The sequence below is a fragment of the Mus musculus genome, chromosome 2, assembly GCF_000001635.26.
Source record: "Mus musculus strain C57BL/6J chromosome 2, GRCm38.p6 C57BL/6J".
NCBI classification, from domain to species: domain Eukaryota; kingdom Metazoa; phylum Chordata; class Mammalia; order Rodentia; family Muridae; genus Mus; species Mus musculus.
Window position 1 is genome coordinate 63,280,232 of NC_000068.7, and position 9,000 is coordinate 63,289,231.

Below are 9,000 nucleotides of genomic sequence, written 5' to 3' on the forward strand. Positions count from 1 at the left end.
CTTTTCTCTCTGCTGCAATGTTCCCAGAGGTTAGGTGTAGGAATTATTTTCTAAATGTCTCTGTTAGCACTGGCATCTACACTCTACATTTTCATTAGTTGTGGTTTTCTGCGATGGTCTCTGTCTGTTACAAAGAGAAGTTTCCTTGATTGAGCTAAGCTTGTCCTGGGTATGAGGACAAAGTTTTCAGCTCTGTTTTACATATATCTGTAATGTGTATATACATCTATATGTGCATAAAAATGAGGCCATGAAATTCAAAGCAAGTTAAGAGGAAAGTTGAGAGGGAGGAAAAGAAGGAAAGGGAAACTAATATAAGTATGTTGGAATCTGAGAAAATAAAGCAAAATATTTCAAAAAGTTCTATGTGGTTACTAATGTAAGGTTTTCAGCTTTTCCATTTCTTTGTATTCTTGAATTTTAAATATATCAGATGTAGCTAATCTGAATAACTCGAACATTTAGTTAAATTATAATCTCAGTGATTGACATGTTAAATTTTGTTAGAACTATGATTAAGGTATAGCATCCTGTCTTTGTCAACATTGGCTTCCAGTGCTTTAATGGTCTAACATTTTCAAATGTGATGCTATTTTTCTGTTGCTGTGATAAAGCATTATGACAGAAAATAGCTTATGGAAGAAAGAAAGAGTTAATCCCCCCTTACAGCTTACAGTTCATCATCAGGGAATCTAAGACAAGACCTCAAATAGAGGAATGCTGCTGACTGGCTTGTTTCCTGGCACATGTACAACTACCTTTCCATCTGCCAATGGTACATACAGCCCACAGTGCTTCAGGTTTCTCTCTATTAATTAATAACCAAGTAAACTTCCCACAAGTATATCCACAAGTAAATCTGAAGGCTGCAACTCCCCAGTTGAGGTTTTCTCTTCCCAGGTGTGTCACCCTGATGACTAAAGCTAAATAGACAGATGGTTAATATATTTTTACTGCATAGCAAAGAGGTTGTGTACAGAGTCTGGCTTTTGAGATCTTTTATCAACTAGACTTGGTTAATGATCTCCTGTAGCTTAGGCAAATAATTTACCTCCTCAGTAAAGGAGCCATGACTAGGATGAGGGGCTTTGGCATTTTTTCCCCTTATGTAGTAGATTTATGTAATATTCTCCCTTGTTTCTTTGAAAACATATATGTTCAAGTATCAATGTCTATATTTTATAAAGCTTTTATCAGCTAAACATAACATATCATTAAAATATTTTTAAATATTTAAAATTATGCACTGGAGGGATTACATATTCTGTATCTTGGTAGATTGTGTATTTAAGAAAAATGCCATATAGAAATAAGGGAAAAATATCAAGAGTTTATGCATACAAGAACTCCTCATTTAACTTTCACAAGTTAAATGGAGGCATGGTCAGTTAAAGTCAACTAATTCAATTAAAATTATTTACAGAGTTTTCTGTTTAATTGACCAAAAAAATCTTTACATTTAAGCTGAACAGCAGATATCAAATTTTAAGACATTATTAATAATTACAGAGACTGTATCTTATTGTATAGACCAAGTTGGCCTGGAACTTACCATGTAGCTAAGGTGGTGTCTAAGTCTTGCCAACTCTCTTGGCTCAGACTCCTAGGTGCTAGAATCACAGGCTTTTGTTCCACAAACTTGAAAATAAAAACTCAAGCATCACACATGCAAACTGATATTTACATTCTTTGCACATTCGGGATACCCATATATCAGATGCAAATTGAACCACAACAGTCTCTTTCATTTGGGATACTTGTTAAAATGAAAAATCACTCATGGTGTAAATGGCTTCCAATTTGGTTTTCTGCCAGAATACAAACAAACCGTGTATGTGATAGATGAGCTAAAGATCAAATAACAAAGCAGATGAGCTCCCCAGGGAGAAACAGGAATTCTATCTTTCTTTACAGGACTGTCTCCCAGGTTAGTAGTACATATGACACAACCTGGACATCAGAATGCATGCCTCTCTGCCTTCTGCTGTTCAGGTTGAGTATGTTCTGACAACTGAATTTCTAATTACTGTGTGTAGGACAACATTTCCTCCCTTGGTGTTTTATTTTTCATAATTCAATAAGTTAAAGAGAAATTTTGCTAACTCCCGGAGCTTAACATAAAATAGTGTATATAAGGCACTCATGGAATAGGGCCATCACAATTTAGACTCTTCACAAAGAACCTTCCAAACTTCAAGATTCTCATACTATAACAGTTTTTCAAACAGGGTCTTTCTTTTTAGCCCTGACTGCCTTGGGACTGACTCTGTAGATCAGGCTGGCACAGAGTCACAGAAATCCCACCTGCTTCTGCTTCCTGGTTCCTTAAATTAAAGGTATGTGCTAGTATACCTGGTTATAGTAATTTTGATTCCATACTTTCTCACATTAGAAACATATTTAAAAATAATGAATGAGGTACTATTGTAACACAGGTTCCTCCTCCCCTTTCTTACTCTTTCATCCTTCATATACTTCATCGAAAGCTGCTGCTAAGGTTCATTACTTTGTTCATATGTCAACGTTTCATTGGAAGTAATGCTTTATATGTATTGAAATTGGGTGGCTTATGGTTTATTTCCAGAAAGGAAGTTGTTATACCACAGTTGCTAGATTTTTATTATCCTCAGTAAATGCAAGTCATTAAAAAGTAAATTAGATAAGGGCAAAAATGATGAAAAAAACTGTCTTGTAAAATGACTTTATGAACATTAGATAGTCCCTGTTGGTGTATTCAGTATCATTAAAGATGAACATTTATGTTTTACAAGAGAGATTAGGCAAGCATTTGCAGATCGCTAGTATTAATCAATCATAGTGACCACACCAAGAACCGTGAAAAGTTTATTACACTTTTATACAGACAATATACATTCCAGGAATTTTATAAAATATGACTTCTTGGTATGTATTTTTACTTGAAACTTTTATGTGTATATGCTTGCTAGTGTGTAAATAGATACCAGGTACAATCAGTCTTAGTTCCCACTTGGTGTAGATATTTCCCAGTAAGCTAGTCTGGCTTGGTTGAGAGAAATCTACGTCCTAAGGATCGTTCTAACTCTGCATCTCCATGTCATCGCACAAGTCGTTTCTGTGTGAGTTCTAAAGTTTGAAAGTAGGCACTGGTGTTTTCAACCCCATAATTAGTTGCACTGGCATGTTACTCAGATTGGTATTAGATATTTTTCTGATATATGCAATGAGGCTCAAGGAAACGTGGATGTCAACAGAACTTCTCAAAACCTCTGTGCTTGGCCTCTACAAATGAAGTCTCACTAAAAACATTTCAGCAAGCAAGTAGTGCAGCTTCATTTGCCCAAAGTTTCCTTTCCTTGATCTGTTTGTTTGTTTGGATTTTTATTGGACATTTTCTTTATTTACATTCCAAATGTTTTCCCCTTTCCAGGTCTCCCCTTCGGAACCCCCCTGTCCCACCCACCACCTCCCCCTGCCTATATGAGTGTGCTCCCCCACCCACCCACCCCCTACTGCCTTCCCGCCCTGGGTTTTCCTTACACTAAGGCATCAAACACCCTCAGGCCTAAGGGCCTCCTCCCACAAATATCCAACAAGGCCATCCTCTGCCACATATGCAGCCAGCACCATGGGTCCCTCCATGTGTATTCTTCGGTTGGTGATCCGGTACCCGGTAGATCTGGGGGGATCACAATGGAATACTACTCAGCTATTAAAAACAATGACTTCATGAAATTCGCAGGCAAATGGATGGAACATGAAAATAGTATCCTGAGTGAGGTAACTCACTTACAAAAGGACACACATGTTATGTACTCACTGATAAGTGGATATTAACCCAAAAGTTCGGGATACCCAAGATTTAATTCACAGACCATATGAAGCCTAAGAAGAAGGAAGACCAAAATGTGGATGCTTCAGTGATTCTTAGAAGGGGGAATAAAATGCTCACAGGAAGAAATATGGAGATAAAATGTGCAGTAGACACTGAAGCAAAAGCCATTCAGAGACTGCCCAACCTGGGGATCCATCCCATAAACAGCCACCAAACCTGGGCGCTATTGTGGATGCTGGGAAGTACTTGCTGATGGAAGCCGGATATGGCTGTCTCCTGAAAGGCTCTGCCAGAGCCTGACAAATTGAGAGGCAGATGCTCACAACCAACCATTGGACTGAGTGCAGAGGGTCCCTGATGGAGAAGTTGGAGAAGGGACTGAAGGAGCTGATGGGGTTTACAGCCTGTGGAGGGAGCCACAGTGTCACCCTTTGTTTTTAACAGACTTAGAATGGAGCCCATGATTCCCTCAAAAGCATGAGCCCTTTGGCTCAGTCTGCCAGTTTGGCATTGCAGGAAGATGCCTCTGTCTCTGGCTGGCATTTTGTTTTCATAGGTTATGGAATGAGTGTGAGAGGATCAGTGATATTTTAATTGAATTTCAAGTATGTTCAGTAAATTATGGACACTTTTAGCTGAACTTTTTGTCCTTTTCATTGAAATTCTCATTTCAAGTTGTGATACCATATTTTTCCTTTGGTCCTAGCACAGAGCAAAATTTCCCAATTTGTGTAGAAAGCCCCATTTTCCAATCTGTTATTCATGGGCTTGCAATTGCTTTCCTCACACAATGCTTTTTTGAATATTTCATAGCTATTCCTGAGTTGAGTCGATTCCCTGACATCTGTCTCAGAATAGCAAGCATCTGTGTTCACCTTGTTTGTGTTGTCTAAACTCACACATCTTTTATTTTTATTTTTCCTTGAGGAAGATTAGAAATGCAAAGATGAATAATTAACTCTCCTGTCTACCTGCTTCGTCACAGCCATCCTCAAATCACCCTTCTGTTTGTAAAGAGCTTTGCTGAGAACATTAACAAAAACATTTAGAAAATACTCCTCTTAAACACGGAATCTGGGACACGGGACTTAATGGTAAACAAAAGTGAACCTGTGCATATACAGAGTACGCACGCACACATACACACACTCACACACACATACACACACTCACACACACATACACACACATACACACTCACACAAATACATACACACAGGCACACACACACACACACACACACACACAAAACTTTGAGAAACTGAGGGTCACAGTGAAAGTATGTACATCTAAAGAGGGTAACGACAAAACAATCAAGGAAGCAGAGTACATTAAAACCCTCCATACATTTTGTTCTGATAGTAAAAGAAATTTATTTGCTTGTGTTTCTTATAAATATGAGCATAAGAAAAACTGAGTGACTAATTCTCTATGTTACATAGAGTTATACTATTGTTTATATTGTGTATACAACCTCTGAGTTTGAGAAAAATATTTCCCCAAGAAGGATTAAAATACTCCACAAAAAATTTTAAAAAATGAACAAAATTGCTAGACATTGAATATGTGATCTTAGATGAGGGGCTTCATCAAACTATTAGCTTTCTTCTTTTTCACTTGTTTCTTTGTTTCTTTATTCTTTCTTCCTCTCTCTCTCTCTCTCTCTCTCTCTCTCTCTCTCTCTCTCTCTCTCTCTCTCTCTCTCTTCCTTTTGCATTTGTTTTCTACAGAGGTCTCATATCTGGGATTTGCTATATAGATCAGGTTGGCCTCAGCCTCCTAAATGCTGGGATTAAAGACATTTACCAATAAACCCATCTTAGTTTTCTTTGTTGTTAAGCAAATGAAAATACTGCAAGACCAATATAAAAGGTACTTTATGATTTTGGTGACTTGAATGGGAATGAGAACCATAGGTGAATATATTCAAATGCTCACCCCAGTTGTTAGAACTCTAGGAAGGATTAGTAGTTGTGGTCTTGTTGGAAATGAATTTCTCTGGGGTTTCAAAATCCCATGCTATTTCCCAGTTATCTTTCTCTGCTTCCTAAACGTGTCACAAAATGTAAGATCTCAGCTACAACTCTAGAATGTGAGTGTTTGCCTGACCTATTCTCCACGCGTGGTCTTCCTGTACTCAAACTACGGGAACTGTAAGCCTCAACATATTCTTTCATTTATAAGTTGCTTTGCTCACATCTCTCCCCAGTGATTGAAAACAAATAAGACAACAATATATAAGATACATTAAAAAAATTACATTTTCCGATAACACGTGTAAAAGACAAAAACTCTTAACTTAGAATTTCCTCATGGATCTTATGCATCTTTGGATTGGTATATATTGAAGTTCATGTAGGTCTTACACTTCAACATTCATAATTGAATACATTCTCTTGATTTAACATTGATAGAAATGTTTAAGTCTGTTAGCATTCATGTTATTAAATTTATGATAAGCATTCTGGAATTTTTTTAGTTTTGGAAAAATATTATAATGTGAGAAAAGAAATCTTATCCTAGTTGTGACTATTTATAGAATCAGAATTAAGAAAGTTCAGAGTAGAAGATTATGTGAAGCCAACCTCGACTACATTGTGAATTAGATCAACTAGGACTGCAGAATATTTTTATTTCAACATCTCAATATATAGGACAATCTCAACTTCTTAACATATAGGAAAATGAGGCAAAATCGTTCATCTTTTATATATCATATAATGAGTTGAAAAAAAGGCCCCAGAACATAGCCAGGGAAGTGAATATAAGGTCACTATTAAATGGGAATAATGAGATGGTAAACGCTAAAGCAGACATGCTGTTCAAGTGCAGAAGATGGCAGCTTGTTTTGATTCGCATGCTAAAATCTTGTGCTTGCTTTATGTTCTCTCTTAAAGCAATTAAAGGGTAAAATTTATTTTATATTTTAATCTATGTTTAGGAATGAGAGACTTGATGAGGTTTGGGGCTTATGTGCATTTATTTGTCAGCTTATGTATACATATATGTACATACACATGTGTACATATACAAGGATAGGTCAGAAGCTATGCGATGTTCCTGTCTTTCTGCAGTGTATTTCTAAATGTAGAATAGGAACCATGATGAGAACAATGCAGAGAAAGGTAGATTCGAATCTTTTGTACTACTTTCAATGGTAAAAATGTCTGTGTATTCAAATAGCTTAGCCTAATTGTAAGATTGTTTTGTTTTGTTGCTGACAATGTCGAAATTACTAATGTTACCAATGAAGTAAATCGTTTCATAGAAATAACCAATCTTCCCCCACTGCTTACTAGTGTTTGCACAATATATCATCTGCAACAGCTGCCCATATTGAATGCATGGATTTTGGATGTGGCAAGGATGGAAGACACGTAGAAAGAACAGAAGGCAGGCAGATTGCATGAAAGGAAAGAGTGCAGGGAGACAGACATAATGGAGGAAGGAAATGAAGAATTTTTAACTCAATGCCCCCTAGTATTTTCCATATGATTCTTCAAAAAAGGAGACTCTACAAATATTTCAAGATCCTCTATTAGGAATAAATATCTCCAGTGGGAAAATGAATGAATATATGTTTGCAGCAAGTTGATATACATATATATATATATACATACATTATTTATGCTAAGCCAAATACTTTATGTAATATTTCTGAGTTCTATAGCTTGCAAGTTAGCCCATTTTGGTCATTCCTTTTAAGAGTCACATCATAGAATGGCAAAGGTTCCCCACCACACACACCATTCATTATATGGAATAATATTTACATATTCTAAAGCATCCATTGTTACTTCAACATCTCAATATTTTACTTAGAGTTTCAATTGTGTGTTTCCATAAAATTGAAGGTTAATGTCATTCTACATAGGCAGCTGTTTCATCAATCTCCTAAGCTACACTGAGATGATTTAATGGTTTTTGCTATAATAGTAATTCATTTCTTTCATTAAGGAACATTATTTTTGAAGTATAAAACATAATATCTCTCTTAACAGTAATTCTATGAAGTAGCCTAGGAGATAGGAGATGATCTCACTGTGTTATGTAGAAACAGTGAATTCAGTTCATTTTGACTAGTCTCTCCCCTTAACTGGACCACCAGTGTGTTCCACTGTGTTTTGTTTTCCCTCCCACTTCTAACTTCTTTTAAGTTGTGGTTGCCAGAAGAGACAGGTGGTGCGTGAAGGTTACTTAAAACACTGCCAATTTTAGCACTATCGCAAACATGGGTCAAATCAAGTGGAAATAAATGCCAGGGTTGGAGAAAAGTCAGAAACTTTGAAACTGGCAAAATCTTTCCTCTTCCTTTGAGTGCATTTTAACACCTTCTTCTCCAATTACGACTATAAACCAGAGAAAACTCTGAGTTGTAATTAATAGATAAGTTGTACTATTGCTATGCTACATGGTGTACACCACAATACAATATCTCATTTAGTCTTCACAGAATTTATATGTAGTGGGTGGAATTATCCATAAGTCACAAATGAGGAATTTGAGGCTGTAGAGTACTAAGGTGACTCGCCTGAGACCAAGTGCTGATAAAAATATAATCAGTACAGCTCAAATGTCAGTGGATTAGTAGTTTGATCAGTAGTGCTTAGCTGGTGAGACCTGTGCTCTTCAGGAGACATTTGATAATGTCTGGAGGGAACATAATGGATTCTCTCCGCTAGGAAAGGAACATTACTGGAATCTGCTGTATAGAGATAGTGATTCTACTAAACATCCCAGGTCACACATGACAGTCTTCTGATATTTTTCTAGTTCAAATGTCCCAAGCCCTGAAGTTAACATATCTGAAATCTAGGCTCAGATTTCTCTCTATTATAACACTCTTTCCTCACAGGAACTAATGATGAACCTATCTGTTGGGAGCCGCCCTCACATTTGCCATTATAAGATGGCGCTGACAGCTGTGTTCTAAGTGGTAAACATAATCTGCACACGTGCAGGAGCAGTTTTCCCGCCATGTGTTCTGCCTTTCCCGTGATGACAACTGGGCCGATGGGCTGCAGCCAATCAGGGAGTAATACGTCCTAGGCGGAGGATAATTCTCCTTAAAAGGGACGGGGTTTTGCCACTCTTTTTCTCGTTCTCTTTCTCTCTCTTGTTTTCTCATTCTTGCTCTCTTGCTTTTCTTGTTCTTTTTCTCTCTCTTGTTCTTGCTTTCTTGCTCT